The sequence below is a fragment of the Panthera onca genome, chromosome C1 (genome assembly GCF_046562875.1).
Source record: "Panthera onca isolate mPanOnc1 chromosome C1, mPanOnc1 haplotype 2, whole genome shotgun sequence".
Taxonomy (NCBI): Eukaryota; Metazoa; Chordata; class Mammalia; order Carnivora; family Felidae; genus Panthera; species Panthera onca.
Genome location: NC_138346.1, coordinates 206,631,213 through 206,654,464, shown reverse-complemented (window position 1 = coordinate 206,654,464; position 23,252 = coordinate 206,631,213). Strand labels below are relative to the sequence as shown.

Genomic DNA, 23,252 nt, shown 5'->3' with positions numbered 1-23,252 from the left:
ATGGTGGTGATGAAGATGATGGTGGTGATGGTGGTGATGATGGTGATGAGGATGATGGTGGTGATGGTGGTGATGGCGGTGATGGTGGTGATGGTGATATAGGTGGTGATGGTGACGGTGGTGATGAAGATGACGGTGGTGATGGTGGTGATGGTGGTGATGATGGTGATGAGGATGATGGTGGTGATGGTGATATAGGTTGTGATGGTGATGGTGGTGATGAGGATGATGGTGGTGATGGTGGTGATGAGGATGGTGACGGTGGTGATGAAGATGATGGTGGTGATGGTGGTCATGATGGTGATGGTGATGGTGATGGTGGTGATGAAGATGATGGTGGTGATGGTGGTGATGAGGATGGTGATGGTGATGGTGGTGATGGTGGTGATGATGGTGATGAGGATGATGGTGGTGATGGTGGTGATGGTGATATAGGTGGTGATGGTGATGGTGGTGATGAAGATGATAGTGGTGATGGTGGTGATGATGGTGATGAGGATGGTGGTGATGGTGGTGATGAGGATGATGGTGGTGAGGGTGATGGCAGTGGTAGTGATGGTGGTGTTGATGGTGGCATTGGCAGTGGTGACGACTGTAATGGTGGTGATGGTGGTGTCAGTGATAAAGAGGATGATGCCATGATGGCAATGACAAGTCAGCTCAGGTTAACCCAGCTGGCCTGTCAGCTCCCACTGGCCCCTTGAGTCCAGATAATATTTGGCAAAGCAGGTACTTGAAACCCTGACAAGGCCTTTTGGCCTCAAGAACTGCCACTGAGGTGGCAACAGAAACCATACAGCCATGCTCAGTAAGAGGTTGGGATGTTTCATATGGCATGTTTTGCCAACAAAAGGTGAAGGTAGTAATTTTGAAAGGAATATCTGTGCACTTGAGCTACTAAACAACCATTTAACACAGTGTTCAGCAGGGAAGGCAAGACACGTGGACAATGAGAAATACGTATCCATTACACCCCAGAGGATGGCTGACGCCTGTGTGGATCAGGGACTGAATCCCACTCGTCTGGGAAAGGGGCTGCCTATGGAAATAAACCACAGACCTTTGTTGAGCACCTGCCGGGTGCAGGGCTGGGCTCTGCAAAGGGGTACAGTTGAGTATGGAACCCAAATGTTACCTTGAAAAGCCAGGTGTGGAGAAAGGAAGCAAAATATAGAGAATAAAGATGCTGGTGTCTGTCCATTCATTCAACAAACCTGCACTCAACACCTGGAATGTATCAGGTCTATGGGATGTACTGGGAATACTAAAATAAAAGAAGGCTCTGTTCTCAAGGAGCTCCCTGCCTGGTAAGGAAAACAGAGTAAATAAATACTCGCAAAAGAATGGGCTCCAACCCATACAATGGCCTTCCCTCACAGAGGACTCACTATGTGCCAGGCACTGGGCCCAGGGCTTTACTTCTGTCATCTCATTACATTAATCTTACCATGAGCCTGTGAAGTTGGAGCCATTAGGATCCCCACTTTGCAGAGAAGCAGCCAGGGAGCCACAGAGGGGAAGTCACTTGCCCTAAGTCACAGAGCTCCTAAGTGGAGGAGTCAGGATTTGAGTCTGGCTTTGAGACTTTTAGGAACCCTCCTGGCCTAGGAGATAGGGGGCCAACTCTACTTGGGGGGTGAGGCAGGGGGGTTCAGAGGAGACCACTGAGCCGGGTCACAAAGAATGAGGAGAACTATGCCAGGAGCTGGGATGCAGAGGGCAGGCAGGGCATGGGCAGAAAAAGGCTTTCTAGAAGTAGCCACAGTGGGAACAAGGGCGTGGAGGTGAGAAAGCAGGTAGCATTCCCAGGGGACAGTGAGGAGAGCAATGTGGCTGGAAAATTCCTGCAGACAAAGGGGAGTTGAGACTGCTAAGTGAGGGGCAGGGCCAGGTGCAGATCCCTGGTCTGAAAGCAGGGCTACTGGGAGCCTCACACAGCCTGTGCTGAGCCCTGCACTCCTACTGGGCAGTGCCTCCTTGCCCTCCCAGCATCTGGCCCTTAAGAAAGCCAAATCCTTCCTGGGCACCAGCTTAAAACTCCACTTTCAGGTACGGCTGATGTGGTGGAAAGAGCACAAATCTGGGCTAGAATTCCAGCTCCGACCCAACTTGGGGCAAGTGATCTAACCTTTCTGAGATTCTATTTTCTCACCTATAAAATGGGCTGATTTATAGCTACCTCACTTTTGTAAGAAGTAAACAGTATGATACTACTAAAAAGAAAAAATGCTAGCCTAAGGTCTGGCAGCTGGCAGTTCCTAAATAATAGATCTTTTCTTTCTCTCCCCTCCCTTCCTTCCTGGTTTCTCCTGTTCCTAAATAACATGGAAACCACAGAGCCTCCATTTTCTGAATGTCCTGATCTCAAATATTGTCCCTTTGTCCCGACAAACCATCAAAGATCCCAGGAATCCTAAAGTTTCTACATCCGAATCATGTTCTCCAGAATGTGCAGCCTTCCTAGAATTCCTTTGTGGGTGCTTGGGGTTCAGAATATACCTTCCCCATTTAGGGAGGATGCGAGTTTAACACAGGTAATGTGGGAAGATGCTTGCCACATTCCCCAGTGTTCTGTCTATCCTTAGATTAGAAATAAGTCTAGGGGATGGGCGCCTCAGTGACTCAGTCAGTTGAGCATCCGACTCTGGCTCAGGTCATGATCTCACGGTTTGTGGGTTCAAGGTCCACGCGGGGCTCTGCACTGAGTATGGAGCCTACTTGGGATTCTCTCCCTCTTTCTCTGTCCCTCCCCCCTCAAAATAAATAAATAAACTTTAAAAAAAAAAGAAAGAAAGAATCTAGGGACACCTCGGTTGAGCATCTGACACCTGATTTCAGCTCAGGTCACGATCCTAGGGTCATGAAATCGAGCCCTGCATGAGGCTCCACATGGAGTGCAGAACCTGCTTGGGATTCTCTCTCTCTCTCCATCTGTTCCTCCCCCATTCTCTCTCTTTCTCTCAAATAAAAAATTTATAGGTACACCTGGGTGGGTCAGTCAGTTAAGCATCCAGCTTCAGCTCAGGTCATGATCTCATAGTCCATGAGTTCAAGCCCCGCGTTGGGCTCTGTGCTGACAGCTTGGAGACTAGAGCCTGCTTCAGATTCTGTGTCTCCCTCTCTCTGCCCCTCCCCCACTCATGCTCTGTCTCTCTCTCTCTCTCTGTCAAAAATAAATAAACTTTAAATATATATGTGTGTGTGTATAAATTAAGAAAAGAAATAAGTCTAAAATACTAAAGACAGATGAGGTTGGTTGCTTCTGGAAGGTGCTAGATGCAGAGGAGATCCTGAGGAGTCCCCTACCTGGGTCTGAGAACTGGGAGGACACAACGTCCCCATCCACCCCTTCCCTGAGCTCCAGATGCTTCTACCAACTGCCACTGGGATGCCTCAGAGGCAGTGTAAACTCAACATGACCATAACTCAGCTCCTGCTTTTCATCTTCAAGCCTGCCAGTCCCACATTCACTGCCATGGCCCCAAGGCTGTTCAGATATCAAGAGGGCGTTGCCAACACCCCTCCCCCTACCGGCCTCCTACTCACCTATCACTGAGCCTGGTCTGTGCCACCACCTGGTGGCCCCATGCCTCCCCTCCTCTGCATCCCCACCCTTGTGACCTAAGCCAGGCCCTAGCTTTCTCCAGCGACAATCCCACCCTCCTGGCTGGTGATCCTGCATTCATCACACCCATCCTTGCAAAATGCAAACCTGCTTATGTCACTTCCTGGCTTGATGGTTCCTACTGCTCTTAGAATAAAGGCATCAGTGCTTTAAAGACAACCTTCCCTAGTGGGTCAGAAGGGTCCTGTGGGTTGGCCCCATCTTCCTGTCTATTCTTCACACCCCTCTCACTCAGACAGACACAGCACCTTCCTCTCCCTTCTGTACACTTGCCCTGCTCCTTCCCACCCCAGGGCCTTTGCACACGTTTTTTCTTCTCCCTGAAAAGCTCTTCTAGCCCCTGTTACCTAAATAGCATCTTGTACTTAACATCTCAGCCAAAGGATACTTCCTCCAGGAAGTCTTCTGTGACTTTCCAGACTAATTCTGGGTTCCCATAAAGCACCACATATCTCTATGGAGCACTTATCACAGTTGTGATTGTGCATTGATTTGTGTGGTCATTTGATTAATGCCAGTCTCCCCAGAACTCCCCAGAGGCAAGGATCGTGGCTGGTTTTGTGATTCCAGAACAGAGGGCACTGGTACATCTTAAGCACACGACGCATAGAACAAAATGAATGAATGCCATGATGCTTCTCCAGGTGTACACCCTCCACTTCCTGATCTTCTGTAAACCTTAGACTTCTACAAAGGCAGATGGAGACATTGAGAGGAAAGGGGACCTGTCAAGTCACAGAGCAAGTAGACATCTGGGCCAGGACCAGGAGAATCCAGGCTCCCTGACTGGGACACCCTCCCCACCTGCTGACTTGGGGGTTCAAGCTCGACAGTGAGGGGAGGGATGCAGGAAAGACTGTCCTAGAGGACCCCAGAAGGGAAGAACTTTATAGGCTGGGTTTCTGCACACCTGGGCTCTAATCCAGGCTGCAAGCACCCTGGCGAGAAAAATGTGTTTTTCCCGTGTTATGCTGGGCCCTGCTGACACCACATGCAAATGTATGCAAATTATGTGCAAACACAGTCTCTGGCTTGGATGAGAGAAACCAAAAGCCTGGTACCAGGGGGAGCCATCTGAGATTAGACGAAGCTGGCAGGCCCTTCTGGCCATAAAGTTCTGACGCAACCCGTTGGCTACACAACTAAGGATGGGGGGCATTAGCAGGTGTGAGCATCTCCTCCAAAAAATCCCCCGCCCTCCTGTCCTCCCATCAACTCCGGGGGACTTGGGTGCTGGGAACTTAGGGCTATTTTTCCAGGAGTGGGGTCACCCCCCTGCCCACCCATCCTCAGCACAGCTGTAAGAAGGGTCTGCTCGGAAGGCACACCTTTTGGAGGAGGCAGTAGCGGCTCCTTATGCCCTCACTCAAGTGCACCCCAAAACAGAGCCCGTGGCCCCAGCTTCAGAGACAGAACTTGTGGGTCCAGAAGGGCCCTCACCTTTTGCTTAGCTGATGCATTCCTATCCCTCGAGACTCAGCTCAAGGATCCCCTGGGAAGCACCTCCCCCATCCCCTCACTGTCCCCAGTTGGCATGGACCTCCGCCCTCCTTGCGTCTCCCTGGATGCCGTCCAGCAGAGCGCAGCCCCCGGGGGAAGGTTGCCGTGTGAGGATCTGTCCCTCCCACTGGGCTGGGAAAGCCTTGGAAGCTCATGACCAAAAGTGGGGGGCAATCTGATGTGTGAATGAATGAATGTGAATGAGTGAATGTGAGTGATGGGGAAGAAGGAGAGAAGAAATCGAGCATCGCTGATCTCTTCAGGGAAACCCTAGAAGGTCTGGGAGGCTGGACGGTGGGGGCTGGGTAGATCCGGCCTCTAGTCCCAAGGTGCCCCTGAGGCCTAGCCCTGCCTTGGCTGACACCTTCCACACCTCCTGCTCCCCTTCTCCCATCCCAGGCTCGGCCTAATCGGCTGTCAGCACCAGTCCTTCGTCCAGAAAGTGAGCTGTTCCTTGAAACCTCATGGCCCATGATTAGATCTATGGCAGCTTTCTAAGCAGCTCAGTGGTTTCCATGGCAACCCAACTGGTACCCAACTGGCAGCGGGCCACCTGGAGGAGAGGGAGGGAGGAGGGAGACAGGTGTGGGGTGCTGCTTGAGGCAGGGAGAGGCAGACAGGATGGAGATGTCAGGAGAGGCCTGGGGAGAGGGAGGGGCCCATGTCACAGAGACCTGGGATGTGTGGGGGTGAGCTGGGGAGGTGGGGCGCAGGACCCAGGAGAGGTCAGACAGGGGCAGGTCTGGGAGGCCGCAGGGGCTTGCGAAGCTGGGGGTGGGTGGGAGAGCGGAGCTGGGGGAGACGGATGGAAAGCCAGGAGTGATGGCAGAAGGCAAAGAGAGCCTGAGCAGGCTGAGGAAAGAAGCAGGAAGCCAGAGGCCCGCACACTGGGGAAGCTAAGGCAGAAAATGCCCTCCGGCCTGCCCACACCTGCCCGGTCCTGGCACAAGGTCAGCCACCCCCCACGAGGTCCATCTGCCTCTGACCTCAGCCCATCTCCAGGCTGGGGGTGAGGGGCCTGGCAGAAGAGAGACCTACTTGACCTTCAAAAGGCAAAAGGGCCTCTTCAAAAAGCCCCCACGTGGCTTAAGTGCCCAGGTTCCTGACGAGGCTGCCTAACGTGCAGCTGGGACTCGGGCAAGCAATGATGCTGGCAAGAAACGCAGTGGGCCTGCAGCGGGCCTCCAGCGGGCAGGGCGGCCTGAGGCTGCCTGCCAGAGAGAATGACAGGGGCGGGGCAGGAGATGAGGCCTGGGGTCGCTTTGTCAGGATGAGACAGCCATGAAAAGGTGCCCGGCTGGGGGTCAGAAATCCAAGAACCGCCCCGTCTCTCTGTCCGGTCTTGGACTGACTTGAGTCACTTCTTTGCAAAAACGGTTTGAGTCAGATTAGGCACCTGGTGGGAGTCCTTCAGGGATGAGGGACAGGAGCCCAGCTCAAAGTGGCTAAAGCCAGAACAAAATGTATTTGCCCACGACATTGAAAAGTCCAGTGGCTTCAGGCATGGACCAGGCACTCGAGAAGTGTCCCAGAGGACGCCTCTCCCCTTCACTTCCTTCTTGGCAGCTTTATTCCCAGGCCACCCTTCCCCGAGGCAGTACAAGGTCACCAACGGCAGCTCCAGGCTTAATCCTAGTTCAGCAGGAGACTCTCTCTACCGGTGCCAGCAAAAGTCTCCGGGCTGATGCTCACTGGGCAGGACTGGGTCCTCTACCTGTCCCCGAGTAATAACAGAGTGACAGTGAACCCTCCCGCAACTGGACACACGCCAGGGACTGCTCTAGGCACTTTGCATGTATAAGCCTATTCTGTCCTCAAAAATGCCAGGACCCCTCTTATTTCCACTTCACAGATGAGGAGACGGAAGTACAGGAACCTTCTATAACTTGTCCATGGCTTGTGGCTGGTGGGGCTGGATTCCAGCCACCCAGGCAGTTTGACCTCAAGGTCCACATCCTCAAATGCACAGGGTCACCTAGAGGGCTTGTGGAAGCAGGCTCCCGCTTCCAGGGGTTTGGGCTGCATCCAGGAATGGATGTTGCCATCTGCAGACCACGCTGTCAGTAACATTGAACTACCCCCAGATGCTTCTCATGAGCCGCTTGGCTCAGCTGCTGGAACCAATCACAGTGGCTCTGATTTGCCACACGTGGGTCCCACAGCCAACTCAGGTGTGGGGGACGTGGGGGCCAGTACCTAAGTCACATGGACCCAAAATGAGGAAGGCAGCATAAAGGACGTAAAGAGTTTCTGTAATCACAAAGAAGGGATGTTTGGACAACTTGGTACCCTCCCCGTGCCTCAATTTCCTCATCTGTGATTTGGGGATGTTAACAGTTCCTGCCTCGTGGGATTACTATGAGAATGAAATTAGTCAATACCTGTAAAGCACTTAGCTCGTGCCTGGAACATAGTGAGAACCTGATGAAAATTAGATACACACTCCATGCGCATTAGCACGAACACACACACACACACACACACACACACACACACACACACTGATACTTGTGAACAAGAACATAAAAGCACCCAGTCCCACACTTGCAAATACATGTGAGCATGCAAACACATCCAGAACATACAACTTCGAGCACGTGGGCATATGGAACACCTCAAGGACACACGTGAGGACACGGATGTGAACACAAAAGGACACGTGCCCTAAGACCTTTGCACACACGGTAAGCTGGCCCCCTCAGTTTGTTCTTGTGGATCCTCTCCGAGTCCACTGCTGCTGGCTGCTCCCCCAAGTTAGGTCTCCTTGTGGGTCTCAGAGAGAAGAGGCAGGTCGGGGACAGGACCACATCAGAGCCAAGAACCAGACATTTAAATCCGTCACAGTCAGATTTGTGACCATCTCCAACAATTACTTCAACAATAGTAGGGTGACCTTGAGTGAGTTGCTTAACCTCTCTGAACCTGTTTCCACCTTCATAATAACGTGGGGATGACACATACCTATTTCCAAGGGTTGTAGTGAGAATTAGGTGTCTGGGCTATAGGAAGTGCTCAATGAGAGGTGGCTGTGTGCACGGTTTTAGTATAATAAGCATCTCTAGTTTCTGGATGGGCTTCCAGACGTGGGAGGGAATCAGTGCAAATTTGCACAAGTAGCTGGGATGGGGTCAGCCTTCAAAGCCGCAGCAGAACCAGGTTCTCTATCCCGCCACCAAGACAGTGGGAGCAGCTACGATGCCGACTCACTGTCCCCTCCCAGAGCTGCAGCGTGCCCAGCAGGGCTGAGAGCTGTTGACGGTGTTCCCTGAGGCTCAGGGCTTCCCCCTGCAGCTCCAAGTGGCAGGGAAGTGTTTAGAAATTACAACAATCTGTAATTTGTGTTCAGCGATGTGTGTAAATGTATAGGATCCATATTGGCTGTGGGCAGACACGATTTGCTTTGCAGAATGGCCTTCTTGGTGGGCAGGCAGCAAGGAGCAAGGTCTGAAGTCACCCGTGACAGCTTCACAATCAAGGACAAGAGCGTGTTAGGGCTAAGACAGCATCCAAGGTAGCGCTCTAAAGTTCTCCACGGCCAGGCCCCGTCCCTGTATAGGCTGCAGCTTGCTACCCCCTGCCACCCTCCCTGGCATTCAAGCCAAGTGGTTAAGAATTTGAGCATAGGACAAGAACTTGGGCCTAGGGCATCCAAACAGACCTGGAATCAAATCCTGGCTTCACCACCCTCTCCCCAGGTGGCCTTGGGTGAGTCCCAGCTTGGGTGAGCTTCTGGGGCCTCAGTTCCTCCTCTGTAAGACAGAGGAAATAAAAGAGCCTACCTCCTAAGGCAGAGACATCAGAGAGAGATCCTATATGTTGGCGTGTAACAAGTACTCAGTCAACAGCACCTAGGATTTTTCCACCAGGCTGGCCTCCTCACTAGGTGCTCTTCACCGTTTTGGGAGGGCTTTGTTTTTGGTTTTGGTTTTGGGTTTTTTTTGCCCAGAAACAACCACTGAGCCTTGGTTCCAAGACAACCATCTCCCACTGGCACCTGGAAACACCACTTGGCACAGACTCTCAAGAAACAACAGCGGCAGCATCTGCCCCACAAGAGGTGTGACTCACTTCTGTTTTTTAAATACGTTGAGCATTAAACTGAGATCCACGATGATGGGGCGTTTGTCTTGTGTACTGTTGTACCCCCAGCTCCTAGAACAGTGCCTGACACACAGTAAGCACTCAATAAATGTTTGTGCAACTAGTGGATACATTTGTCCACTCACTCATTCTGGAAACATTGCTACTATATCTCAGACACTGAGTGCAGGCTGAAGTCAAGTACAGGCTGTGGGGAGAAAGGAACACGGAGGCAAAGAGAAGGTGACAGTTCCTCCAAGAGGCCTGGCCCCTCTTGCAGGTCCAATCTTGGCTTTGACCCTGAGCTTTTGGAAGTCACCCCCTCCCAGATTGTTTATTCATTCAAAAAGTATTTGTTACTCAGTCCTGAACCCAACAGTGGTGCCAGAAAGCCTAAGTAGGTACTCTCCCTTTTAAGAACTTTTGAGAGCCAATCCAGATCAATCTGTCTGCTGTCCTATACTCTAGAGTTAGTATGAACTGGTTAATAAGTGCATAACCCGGGTGTTTGCTCATGAGAGTTGCTATATCCCATCTGCTTCCCATCTCTCTCTAAAACTAGCATGACGGTGTGCAGAGGTCCCTTTCTGACTATCCCAGCTTAAGCCCAATTAGCTTCCAGCATGCATTGGGGCTGTTCATGCAGATTAACCTCCTCTCCTTGACAGCTGTCACAGAAGATAGTTTTCAGTCTAAAGTCCTGAGGCTGGCATTCAACAACAATGAACAATGTGACTCGGATGGATGGATGGATGGATGGATGGATGGAGGGAGGGATGGATGGATGGATAGAGGGATGGATGGATGGATGGATACATAAACACACAAATTAAAGGGTCAATAGTGGATAGATGGATGGGTGGGTGGGTATATGGATGGATGGATGAAATGTGGACACTCTCCTCACCTCTCCCATCTGATGGGCCCACCCCTCTGGTGATGAAAACCTGCAATGTCTGGTCCCAACTCAGGATAGGTAGGTGAATGGATGGGTCAGTCAGTATATGAACAGTTGACTCCCTGATCTCCTCTTCCCTTTCAGTTGGTCTACTCCTCTAAGCATGAAAACTTATGCACTGTTGCCTTGAGGGTTCCTCATAAGTCACTTACCCAAAATCCCAAGAGAGTAAGCCTCCAATGTTTCTCGGTCAATGAGGAGCCTCCAATCAGCAAAATCTACTGAAATAAGTGAGACAATACAGATACATATTCATTCATCCACTCATTCATTCACTTATTGAGCACCTTGTGTGTTAGGCACAGAATAATAAACCAGCCACTTACTAGCTTTAGGAACCTGACCAAGGTCAGCAAAAGAAACAAAAGACCTCCATATTCTCACACAGAATTTTGGATTTGCACATTTATACAAAATGCCCAACCTCTCACTCTCCTCCCCTATCCCCCTTGGACCTCCCCAGTCAAACCCCATTGAGGGTACCTCCACATAGAGACATTGGGCGGACCCATGGAAAGAGGGTCAGGTCATAGTTACATGGTGAGGTTGATTTCCACTGAGCTCGGTTTAGTTCCATTCTACAAACATCCTCCGAAAGCCCTTCTGTGTCCATCTCTGTGGGATAGAAGATGGGCTCCTACCCTTGGACCCTCGCAGAACAATGGCAGGGCAGTGGGAAAGGTCTCAGCTACAATTAGAGGTAACGATCTAAGAGGGGCTCCTCTGGGGCAGGGGCTGTGTTTGAGTCATGTCTGGGTCCTCATGTGGTACTTTGTGGTACACAGTAGGTGTTCAATACAGATCTGAAGAATGAATGAATCTACCATTTTCCCCTTTGAGCTTCACCAGACATACCCTAAAAAAAAAAAAAAAAAGCCAACATGGGAATCTTTTTCCAACTTCAGAGATGCCAGTGATGCTTCTCCAGAAGGAAAGAGGACAAGGATGAGAAGGGGATTGGAAATGAGATTGAGGTGGGAGTGGAGTTTCTCTGGAGTGGCTCCTTTGGACTGGATCCTCAGGCAGGAACACCCTGGCCCAGGCTGTGAGTCCAGAGTAATGATGACGTGTGTCCAGAGTGAGCAAGCTGGTAAGGTCCCAAGACCCCGGCTTCTGAGCCTACAAATCTCTACCCAGCTCCCTGGCATCTTTGCTCATGCCCAATTTTGCTTTTCTAGATTTTGAGTAAAACTCTCACTAAAAAATGCTGCTGTTTCTCTGCTGGGCCCAGGGAACCCAGGAAAGTGCTGAAAACTTATACTGACCCTTTGCAGGGAGCACTGGCAACAAGCAGCAAATGCGGAAAACCGTAAGGGCAAGTGAATCAGGAGCCCCAAGCAGCTTGGTGTTGCTAAAAGAGCTGACCAAAGTTGGACCAGGCTCCTCTGCTTACAAGCTGTGGATAATCTTGGCAAGTTGCTTTACTTCTCTGAGCCTCAGGTTATCTATCTGTAAAACGGGGATCATTGTAGCAACCCATATGGTGCCTGTGAAGATTCTCCACAGGAAAGAAGTGATTTTTGCTTGCGTTTGTATTTCAGGGTGAAAATTAAATGGAATGATGAAAGGAAGGCACTTAGCCCAATTCTTGGCACATGGCTGGCACCTCATACTTGCAGCATCTCCAGTGCAAGGGGCAGGTATCTGGGAAAGAAGAGGGCTTTGAAGAATGATGATGAAGATGGTGATGATGATGATGACAATGGGGATGGATATGACGATGACAGTGGTGAGGATGATGATGACATTGGGATGAAGGGGATGATGACGGTTATATTGACAGAGGTGATGATGAGATGTTGGGTTGAACGTGATGATGATGGAGGTGATGATGATGGGAGATGAAGGGGATGATGTTGGTTGTAATGATGGAGGTGATTAAGATGATGTTGGGATGAAGGAGATGATGACGTTGGTTATAATGATGGAAGGGGATGATGATGATGGAAGACGATAGCAGGAATAAAGAAGAAACTTGTACTGAGCACCTACCTTATTGCAGGTTAGGCTCTGCTCTAGAAGTTTCCCAGGCACTAGAGTACTGATTCCTCATTTTAACGATATTGTTTGCCCATTTCACAGATGAGGAACCAGAGGCTCAGAAAGGTTCAGTGACTTACCCAAAACCACACATCTCAATTCCAGGTCTGTCTAACTGCGGGCCGTTAGCTCTCAACCTGAACCATCCTTCGTGAGTGGGATGCAGACAAAGCTGTTCGGCCAAGACGTGGCCTCTACCCAGAGAGAACTTTTTCTGATCTGCCATTCTCTGCCGCTTCCTGATCCATTCTTACTCATCTGCTCGGCCTCGGGGCTGGGGACACAGGAGAGGCTCACCTAGTTCCTTTCCCCCCGGGGATCTTTGGGTGATGTGAAGTGAGTTGGGGAGAGTACCACATGAGCAAGTACCTAAGAAACTATGTGATGAGAACCACTCTCAAGGCCAAGGGAGCATCGTGAGGGACTGATGTTCCGCCAGGGACAGGCACAGAAATCTTCACAGAAGCAGTGACTTTGGGCTGGTTTCAAGGGAGGAATAGGAGTGTGATGATAAAGTGAAAATGGCAGAGGGAGCTGCCTGAGTGAGGGCATGAGGGAGGAGAAGAAAATTTGTCCAGAGAATGATGTGGCCAGGGTAGAGGGACTCTGGAGGAGCAAGGGGCTGGCTTACAAAAGGGCCCTGAATGCCAAGTTAGGCAATTCGGACTTTCCCCAGAGGCAGTGCAGATCCATGAAGATTCCAGCTGGGGAGCGGATAACCAAGTTTGCTCATGTTTTCCAAAGGCCAGCGCTGGTGGCAGTGGTGTGGAGAGTGGATTAGGCACGGGTGGGCAAGAAGGCATCTGGAGAGGGGCCTGGACTGGGTCTGGGCAGAGGTGAGAGAAGAGGGCTGAAAATACTGGCTTGTGTGTATCCCCAGCCCCGCTCTGCCATGCAGAGCCTCGGTTTCCTCATCTGAAAAATGGACCATCTCAAGGTTGAGAAGAATAACATATGAAAGTGATCGCTCCAGAGCTTGGCATAAAATTAGCACTTGGTAAATGCTGCTGCTGATTGTCCCCGTGTGATAAATGAAGAAGCTGACGCCCAGAAACGTGCTGTGACAAAGTCATACAGCTCGAGAGCATCCAAGCCTGGGGCAAAAGCCGTGTCTTCCCTCTCTCCATGCCTCAGTTTTATCATGTTTCTCTGTCATGAGGGGTAAGTGGCCTCCCCTCAATTTCCTGCTCTGTGTAATGGTATCAGGGACCTTCCTGGTGCCCGGAGTCAGGGCAAGGAAAGCAGCCAACACGCCAAGAACCAGGAGGGAGAGACTGGGGGTAGCCCCGGTGGGACCCAGTGGCTATAGAGTGTCCTCTCACTCCCCAGTCACGTCTTCCGCTGTCATCTGGCCTTGATTATGAAATCCTGCCCTGACTTCTTCAACGAGGTGGCATTGGTGGGCACAGGAGGGGCCTCCTCCTCCCCAGCTTGCCTACAGGCAGATAAAACTCCCCTACCTGGGAGCAGAGCCTCCGTGAGTAGGACTTCCCTGGGAGCCCAGATGAGAAGCTAGTCCAAAATTGCTCTTGCTTGGGGGTCAAGCACTCTGGGTTCGAGTTCTGGCTCTGCCTCTAACTCCCTTTGTGACCCGGACATTCTCCTTCTTGGGACCTCAGCATCCCCATCTCAGAGTCAGGGGGTTGGACTCTAAGCTTTGTAAAGGCCCTCTCGCCCATATTCTGCAGCCCCTTCAACCTTCATTCCACCTCCTCCCTCCTCCCCTGCTCTCTCCAGGTTCCTCCTTCCAAGCCTCCGACCTGCCCCCTGCTGTCATGCTCTTCACTCAGGCTCCAGGGCTCCCAGGGTCCAAGGGGCACAGACCCCAGCCGGCGCTGAGCATCTCCCCGGCTGATAACAGTCCCACTGACCAGCGGGGTGCCTCCTGATGCCAGTGATGCCCCCCAGCCCTCCCACTCAGGGTCAACAGTAGCCACAGAAAAACCCCTGGCCCTGTCTGAATTGACTTCAGAGCTTGGCCAGAGCCAGGGTTTAAAAATACAAGTGCCCGTGTGCCCACACAGCCTGCACTGCCCACTTTCCAGATGCCATCGTGGACGCCGTGGGTGGCACAAAAGGAACAAGGGGGGGTGGAGAGTCCAGAGAGGCCCGGGGGTGGCTAGTGAGGGGGACGGACATTCCTCAGAGCCTAGACCACGGAACAGGGCTGTTTACACCATCTGGCCGTACCCAGTTCTCCGGTCTCCAGAGAGAAGCAGGCCCGCATTGTGCAGACTTGCAGTATCATGGGCGCTAAAGTCGGATGTACCTGGAGTCACATCCTGGCCTGGCCGCTGACGGGCTGTGTGAGTTTGGGTAGGTCACCTGCCCCCCTCTGAGCCTCGGCCCCACCGGTAATATAGAGGTAATAAAGGTACATACTTCCCAGGGCCCTTGTGAGAGCTAGTTAGGACGACGCACGCAGAGGGCCTGAGCACAGGCCTGACGGGGCCATTGGAGCTGTCTTCGTCCTGACTGTTACTGTTTGGTGATGTGGGGGCTCTCTGCAAGGACTCCATCAGGGAGCGAAGGAGAGACTAGGGGCGGAATGTCCCGGCTCCGCTCTCTCACCCACCTCTGGAACCCCAAAAGTGCAGGCCCATTTGGCACCAACAAGGCTGACAGGGGAGCCCGGCTCCCTACAGACAGACAAGCAAGTCAGGGCCCAGAGAGAGACAGTGCCCTGCTCAAGCAGCTGGCAACCGCATGAGCGTCAGAACCTGGAAATCTGGGCCTCGCCTCCAAGGTGACAGACACAGCACCCCCAGAACCCGCAGGGCCCCTAGAGCTTACCCAAGCCACCCCTCTTCGGTTTTCCAAAAAGGGAAACTGAGGCCTGGAGAGGGGAAAGGATTTGCCCAATTCATGACAGAGCTGGGACCCGAGCTAGGATTGCTGGCTCCCTGACCAGCGCTGTCCCACTCCATACGGCGGCCTCGCCCTCCCCTCTCCTGCCCAGGCCTAGCTGAGGGTCTCGGTCCCAAGGCGACAGCCAGGAGCCTGGTCCTGCCCCCCAGAGACTTCTGCTGGGGGCTGGGGGCACTGCCCTGTTCCCCAGTCCCACCAGGGCCTGCTACATCCTTACATAACCTGCTCTGAGTTACATAATCTGTTGCTGCTTCCTTCCGGAATGGGAGCTCCGGGAGCAGATTCCAGCGTGGGGAGAGGCTGTGAGCTGCCTCCGTGTGAAAATAGGGTCATTACCGGCACTCGGGCTCCAGTGCCAGCTAATGGCCTTCCCAACATGGCCTGGGGCCTGCCAGCCTCCTCCCGGCCCCGGGGGAAGTGGGAAGGCCCAGGTAGGACCTGAGCCCCATGCCGAGGCAGGGTACAGAGGGAGATCACAGTCTGTGAAGCCTTGTTGGGGGGCGGGGGTATCAGCCTGAGGCTGCTGCTCGAGCAGACACCGGTCCCCAGACTCCACAATCCCAGGCAAGCGCATAAGCCCTAAAGAATTCCCTGGACGGAAACCTAAGGCTGACACGTGTAGGGGCCATGGGCTGTGGTCTGAGTCTGACCTGGATTATCTTGGTCGTTAGCCAAATATCTACAGACACATCAAGTTGCTTCCCCTGCACCTCGGTTTCCTTATCTGGAAAATGGGACTAAGAGAAATTGGTTTTATTGGTTACTGTTCATGTTAAATAACATCCTGACTCACGGGGACCTAGCACAATGCCTGGCACGAAATAAATGCCCATTTGGCAGATGAGACAACTGAGGCTCAGACAGGTGCTATGACTTTAGGGAGCCACACAGCTGTGCATAAGACAGCCAGCCTACCGCGTGCCAGGCACATACGTGTTCTACAAATATTGGCCGGGCTACTCCCCCAAAACCAACTCCATGGAATGGGTCCTGTTATGCTTCCCATCTGACAAAGAACCCTGGCTTACAGGAGTTAAGTCACTTCCTTAAGGCACACATTTAGGAAAGGGCCGATCCAGGAATCCAACTCTGACCTGTGGCTCCAGAACATGGGGGCAAGTGGCAGGCAAGCTAGACAGAAGTCAGGAGGGAGGCCCCTAGGGCCGTCACATCCTTTGGAAACGCAGTCGCCCCCACCCCCCACCTGTCCTGTCCCTGCCGCTGCTATGCTGCGTGACCTTGGCCCAGCCGGCTGACCCCTCTGGGCTCTCATCTCCCGGCTGAAACAGGAAGCCCGATCACTGGGCTAACAATCACAGGGTTATTGTGAGGACACATTAAGACAACGAGTTGGAAACTGCTTTTCAGCGGAGAAAGTACCACACAGCTGTGCGTGGCTCATCACTTCCCCAGCCTCCCTCGCCCTGCAGCTCAGCAGGAACCGGCTAATGGCTGGACACCGGGGGCCTCGCAGCGTCCCTGGCTGTTCCAACAAACACCTCTCCCCTCCACTGCCCCTGCTCCGGGCTGCCCTTCGGACACAGAGGCGAAGCTCCCGGCCCGTCCTCTGGCTTCTCTCTAGCAGGCTGGGCCCGTGGGTCCTCACCTTCCCGCCTTTCTTTAAAAGAGCATTCATTTTAGCTGAGCCCGAACTAGGTGCTTCATGGGCAACCTCACACTTAATCCTCCCGGTGACCTGCATGAAGCTGGGATTCCTCCCCTTCATTTCATATATGAGGGTGCAAAGGCTCAGAGAGGTAAAAGTCAGTTGCTCGGTCACACAGCTGCCAAGCCGGTGGAGCCGGGACTCAAACCAATACACCCTGGCTGCGGAGTTCAAACTCGCAACTGCCTCCCCAACCCAGCTGCCCGTGAAATGTGGCCTGTTATGCTCATTTTTCAGGGGGAGAGACGGTCACTCAAAAAGGTTAAATAAAGCATTTGCCCAAGAAGCCCCAAACAAGGGCCAGGCTGCAAACTCAGGGCTTTGGGGGGGGGGGGGGGGCGGGGGAACGTAGCCCTTAGCTCCTTCCCTGCCGCTCTGTGTCTTGGTCAGGATGCATGAGTGAGAGCCGTCCAGTCAGCCCTCAGTCAGCCGGGCCGGCCGGACACCGTGAGAGTTGACAAAGAGGCACACGTAGGGACCCCGAGCCCCAGGGCAAAAGAGTGCCAGAGTGGGGGCCCGGCCAAGTCATGCCACTCTCTGGACCTCAGTCTCCCCAAGTGTACAAGAAGCTCCAGACCCTGGGTCGACTGGGGAGACCCCTTAAAGTCCCTCCAACTGCAGGAGGCTGTGTCCTGAGCAGGAGTCCCCAACCTGGCCAGTCACCAGAATCCCCTGGGAACTTGTTACAATCCCAAACACCAGGCGGCACCCCAGAGAGTCTGATTGAGTAGGATGTGGGAGGGGTCTGGGGACCGGTATTCTTTATAGCCACCAAGATCACCTCCCACACCCATATCCCCATCCCCACCCAAGCCTCTGTCATCAGCCAAAGTCTGAGAATCCCGGGCTAGGACAATTTTCCCGAGGCTAGGTGGACCCTAGTCCCCTGTGTGCCTTCAGAGCTCACTCCTGGGGACAAGGTGGTCCTCAGAGGTCCGTGGGTGATCTGGGGTAGGTCATAGATGGAGTTGGGGGGGGTCTCTAATGTAGGGTCTCTAAGCAGCTCAGAATCAGGACCTGGTAGAATTCCAGATGCTGGGTTGGGCCGGGACCTTGAGGTGCCCCCCCCCACTTCTTATTTGAATAATTCTTCAGGTAGCAAATGCCAATTAGCAGCTACTATGTGTCAGGCACTGTTTTAGGTGCTGGGGGTGCAGCAGTGAGTAAAGCAATGTCCTTCCTCTTGTGACACGTCCATGCTGCTGGGGAAGATGGTCATAAAGTGGCCAAGGCTGGACAGCCCCTCTGGAGCTTCCAACAGCCTTCCACATCCATGACCCCTTGCCTATGACCCTAAGTCATGAGCTGGAAGCTTAGCCTCCATTGTACAGATGAGTCACTGAGGCTTGAAAGCCATCTCCATAGTCCGTCTCCTTACTCTAGGCAAGCAACACCGCCATGCCTCCCAGCCAACCCTCTGTATGTCTGCCTCTGAGCAGAACTTTCCCTGTTGCCACGGCAACCCCCCTGGGGAGGGCTGTCCTACTTTATATCCCTGGCATAGAGCAGGCGGCCTCACCCCACCCCTTAAGACAGAGAGACGGGGCTTATCCCACTCACGGGGCAACTGATCCCACTGGGGAGAGGACCGGGCTCCCTCATTCAGACATCCAATCAGTGCCAGGCAGCATCAATGTTGCACCAGGGACCAAGCCAGGCCCCAGGACAGAAGAAGAAACAACTTGTGGTCCCCGCCTTTAGACAGCACATGCTACCCACCTGGGGGGGCTGACAAATGCAGCAGTGAGGGGATGGTGGTAGCAGAAGGAGAAGTGCACTTCTGGCCCTTCCCATGTATGAGCTCAAGTAATCTTGCCATTCACTCCTGCAGCAGGTGTCAATATTGTCCTCATTTTACAGATGAAGAAGCTGAGGCTCAGAGAGGTTAAGAAACTTGTGTAAGGTCACACAGCTGAGAAGCGGCAGGGCCAAACGTAGGACGCAGGGAGATCCCAAGCCACACCGTAGGTGCTCAGGGAGGGGGCCCCTAACTCCGTCACGCTGGTCCGGGATGGGGAAGGCGTCTTGTCCTCAAAAGTGATCTCAACAAAAGGAGACGGGAGGAGGGACACGAGCATAGTGCAGTGGGGGCTCTCAGGACTTCGTGACCACCTGGCAAGACCCAGAACTGAGGGAGTGGCCTGATCCTCCTCCCCCTGCCTGGTGGGGCCCAGCTGGGACTCGGTGTACCCGATGTGAGAAAAGCAAATGCAGTGGAAGGTGGCCAGTGCCAGAGAGACGGGCTCAGGAGCCACAGGGCACTGGCCCCTGAAAAAGTACCAAAGTGCTCCTGGTGGCTCCCGAGGACGCAGCTCGAGGCAGGCGTGCACAACCCCCCACGTGCCCGTCTTCACAGCCGTGGGCAAGGCATCTCTACACTCACACTCCCGTGTGAGCCAGGCGAGGGACTGATTGGCTTGATCTTTGCGGCGCCCGCAAAACCAACGGAGATGAATAGAGACTGCGGAGCTGACCGCCTGGGTTCACACTCCAGCCCTCCTACGTCCTAGCTGTGGGAAATTGGGCAAGTGATGTAATGGTGACCTGAATGGACACCTGCTATGAGCGGGAGAGGCACACGCAGCTGAGCACAAAGGTATGGGACGCGGACACCTGTGGCGCGCCGGCAGGGCAGCAAACACGCATGCGCGGGCCCAGTGGGCCCAGCCCCGTGTGAATACGTGGTTTCGCGTGTGCACCCCCGGGCCTGCGTGTGCAGTGGGCACCGTGGATGCATGGTTGAGGCTGATACACATGACGTAGATGGGTTTTGAGTTTTTCTCCTGGAGCCACTGAGATGCGAACAAATCTCAGCTCTGGAAATCACAGATCCATCAGCAAGGTGGGGGGGGGGGGGGGGGTGGGTGAGGGGGGTGGTAAACAGTAAACAGGTACTCAAGGCATCAACCTCCTCCCACCGGTCCCCTGGGAGTGTTCAAGCCACAGGGAAGAGAAGCAAAGTGAGGATGAAAGTCGGGAGCTCACAGAGGGCGAGCCAAGCCATCAAGTGCTTCTGTTTTCCCAGACGCTAGAGGGCCCGTTGTCTTGGGAAATACTCCAACGCCTGTCCAGGCCCCAGCCCACCCTCCACCAATCAGGAAACCCTCCTTCTAGGGAGAAAAAAATTCCACCTATCCCTACCACTGCCTTGGATCTTACTTGGAAAGAAGAGAATTAAAAGAAAAGCTTGCTCAGGTCATAATCTCGCGGTTGGTGACTTCGAGCCCCACGTGGGGCTCTTTGCTGTTACAGCATAGCCCACTTCGGATCCTCTGTCCTCCTCTCTCTCTCTCTCTCTCTCTGCCCCCCCCCTCCCACTCACTCTCTCTCAAAAATAAACATTAAAAAAAATCTTGCTTATTAGCAAGACCCCTCTTGGGAGATTGCCCAGAAGCAAAGCCTCCCCACCTCCCAGGGTGTAAGGAATAAGAGAGGGGGGTTCTGTGCCTCAGGCTATTGGTAATTAGTCAAGACTACAAGCCTAAGTAGCACAGGGTTAAATAGATCCTGAAATGAGGAAGACTTCTGTTTATTCAGCACTTTGGAGTATTCAAAGGCATTATCTTGTGAAACTGCATTGCAAATTTCTGCAGTTCAGAGAGGTTCAGTGATTTGCTCAAGGCCACACAGTATCTCATCTGTAGAGCTGAGACTTGACCCCTTGTCTGACTCCACATCTTGTGGCATTTTGTTTACATCATGGCATTGCCCAAACATAATATATCAATAGCACTACTAATAATAATATAGCATGGGGACTGCTCCCAGGGAGTAACATGGGACAAAACCAAAAAGCAAAAAAATAGAGGCTCATTTGTGCAGTTCCTACTCAAACAGTCCTGGGAGAAAGGAGGGCTCAGATGGCCTTTGAGACAAGGAAATGCTTTGTGGAGGACGGGGGGCTTTTTCACGGGCTTTAAAGAATGAGTAGGGTTTGGATAAATTGTGAGTTATGAGGCCATTCCAGGCAGGGGGACATCATGAGCAAAAAGGCAGAAACTAGGAGCTTGGAGTGTTGACATTAAGGGTGGAGGTGGGGATGGGCAAGAATTGGTCTGAATAGGAGAATATCTGCTTGGCTGAAGGGGATATGAATGAGGTGGGGTAGACCAGGTGGCCCAACCATGAACTTCCTATCATGTTCAGCCCAAGGTGGTGCAGGGCATTCAGCAGATACTTAATATATTTCCGATTGGCTGAATGGATGGATACAGATACATGAATGCATGGATGCATAATGGATGGATGCATGATGGATGGATGGATGCATGCATAATGGATGGATGTATGATGGATGGATGGATGGATCATGGATGGATGGATGGATGGTGAATGGATGGATGATGGATGGATGATGAATGGATAGATGATGAATGGATAGATGGATGGATCATGGATGGATGGATGATGGATAGATATTTGGATGATGAATAGATGGATGGATGGATGGATGGATGGATGGATGGATGACGGATGATGGATGGATGGTGGATGGATGGATGATGGATGGATGATGGATGGATGATGAATGGATAGATGGTGGATGGATGGTGGATGGATGGATGATGGATGGATGATGGATGGATGATGAATGGATAGATGGTGGATGGATGATGAATGGATGGATGGATGGATCATGGATGGATGGATGATGGATAGATCTTTGGATGATGAATAGATGGAGGGATGGATGGATGAAGGATGATGGATGGATGGTGGATGGATGGTGGATTGGTGGTGGATGGATGGATGGATGGATGGATGGATGATGGATGGATGATGGTGGATGGATGGATCATGGATGGATGATGGATAGATGGATGGATGATGAACGGATGGATAGATGGATGGATGGATGGATGGATGGATGGATGGATGCTTGGGTGGATGGATGGATGGATGCTTGGGTGGATGGATGGATGGATGGATGGATGGATGATGGATGGATGGGTGGACAGGCGAATTGTATGAGGTACAAGAGATGAGTGTGACAGCAAAAGCTCTGGGCTGGGAACTAGGAGCCTGAAATTCAGGTCCCTTTTCCACCACTAACCAACCATCTGAGGGATGTCTCTGGGCCTCAGTTTCCCCACCTGTAGAGCCCAGGTGATTCTCAAGAGTCCTCCACACATGACAGTCTGTGATTTTGGAGACAGAAGCAGGGACTCAGGCAAGAAAGCCTACTCATGTAGCCCAGGGGGTGGGGGGAGCTGGCAGCAGGGGGTGTGCGCTACAGGTTAAGAACACAGCCACCAGGAAGGAGAGGCAGGTGTCGGCCTGCCTCTGCCACTTATCTGCTGTCACTCCCCCTCCCTAGACTACAGTTTCAGTGGATGCGTTCCAGGATTCTAGGACTCTGTGAGACTTGTCAGAGGAGCCTAATCTCTAGAGTGAAGAGCCCAGCCCCACCCCTCTCTTACCCCACTTAGGAGGTTAAAGCGACTTGGGAAAAGCACTTATTCTCAGCTCCTGGAATTACCCTTCATTTTCCTGGCAGATAAATGGGGCAAAACAGAAGATACTGATACATTTAAATGGATCAAGGCAGGCGGAAGTTTATAAGATTTGAATACACTTTCTGGCTGCCTTTGAATATTCATTTGCCCAAGGGAGTGTCGGGCAGCCAGATCCCTGGGCCCTGCAGGAGGTTATCTGAGGCTGGGGGGGAAGGAAGGCACAAAGACAGGGTTGGCAGGAATCTCTGCTCATCAGGCACTCGGGAGCTCACTGCGGTTCTCCACCAGCTAAAATGTCACAGGCTCAGAGTAAATTCTGGGAGTTGATACACCCCATGGTTACTGTTGCCGTAGCAACAGCCTCCCTGCAACCATGTGTCCCGGCACATCACAGCAGACAAGATAGGTCTAGGAGGTGAAGGATGAGGAACCAGCCCAGGTCTCCAGGGGGCCCCCAGGGTTCTGAAACCTTCCCTGGAATTCCAGAATACACCCTAGGCTCCTCAAGCATCCCTGAGATTCTGAAACAGAGCCCAGAGATCCAGAACGAGCCTGAAATTCCAAAATCTGTCCTTGAATTCCAGAATACTTTCCTCAAGGCCTAGAACACACTCTAGATATCCAAAGGATACCCTTCACTTCTGGCTGTCTTGGCACACTCTGCAGGCAGCTCCCCCAAACTCTAAAACACGCCCCTGAATAAACATGTCCTTAAGTTCTTATCTCCCTCGTGAGTAGATTCTTCCCAGGACCTGGTTTTCTGTCTGAACTGTGAGGACCGTAGAGCACTCAAGGCTCGTGCTGGAGGAGAGGGGCTGGGACGAGCCTAGGGGTTGAGGAGATTGACCTTGTCCTCCAACCCAAAGTGCAGACCACCCCAGACATGTGGGTACGTGCCAGCCCTCACAGTCAAAGGCAGCTCCCCTGGCCCAGTGCTCCCAGCACTTTCCATGGTGTACCCTGTTCTCTGCAGTGGGGATGAGTCGATGCTGAGTCATCTCTACTCTCTGCCAAGGCCCCTGGGTGACCATCAGCACATTAATCCTGGGCCTTCCAGGA

General features: G+C 52.6%; 1 long non-coding RNA gene across 2 annotated transcripts in view; it reads right to left on the bottom strand.

Annotated features, from left to right (window-relative positions):
* The window catches only part of LOC132672534 (uncharacterized), a 42,324-nt gene that overhangs the window by 4,758 nt on the left and 14,314 nt on the right, over nucleotides 1-23,252 (bottom strand). For both annotated transcript variants that reach the window (XR_013557122.2, XR_013557123.2), the window contains exon 3: nucleotides 10,316-10,384. This is a non-coding gene — a long non-coding RNA (uncharacterized LOC132672534). The remainder of the gene's footprint in view (nucleotides 1-10,315; nucleotides 10,385-23,252) is intronic.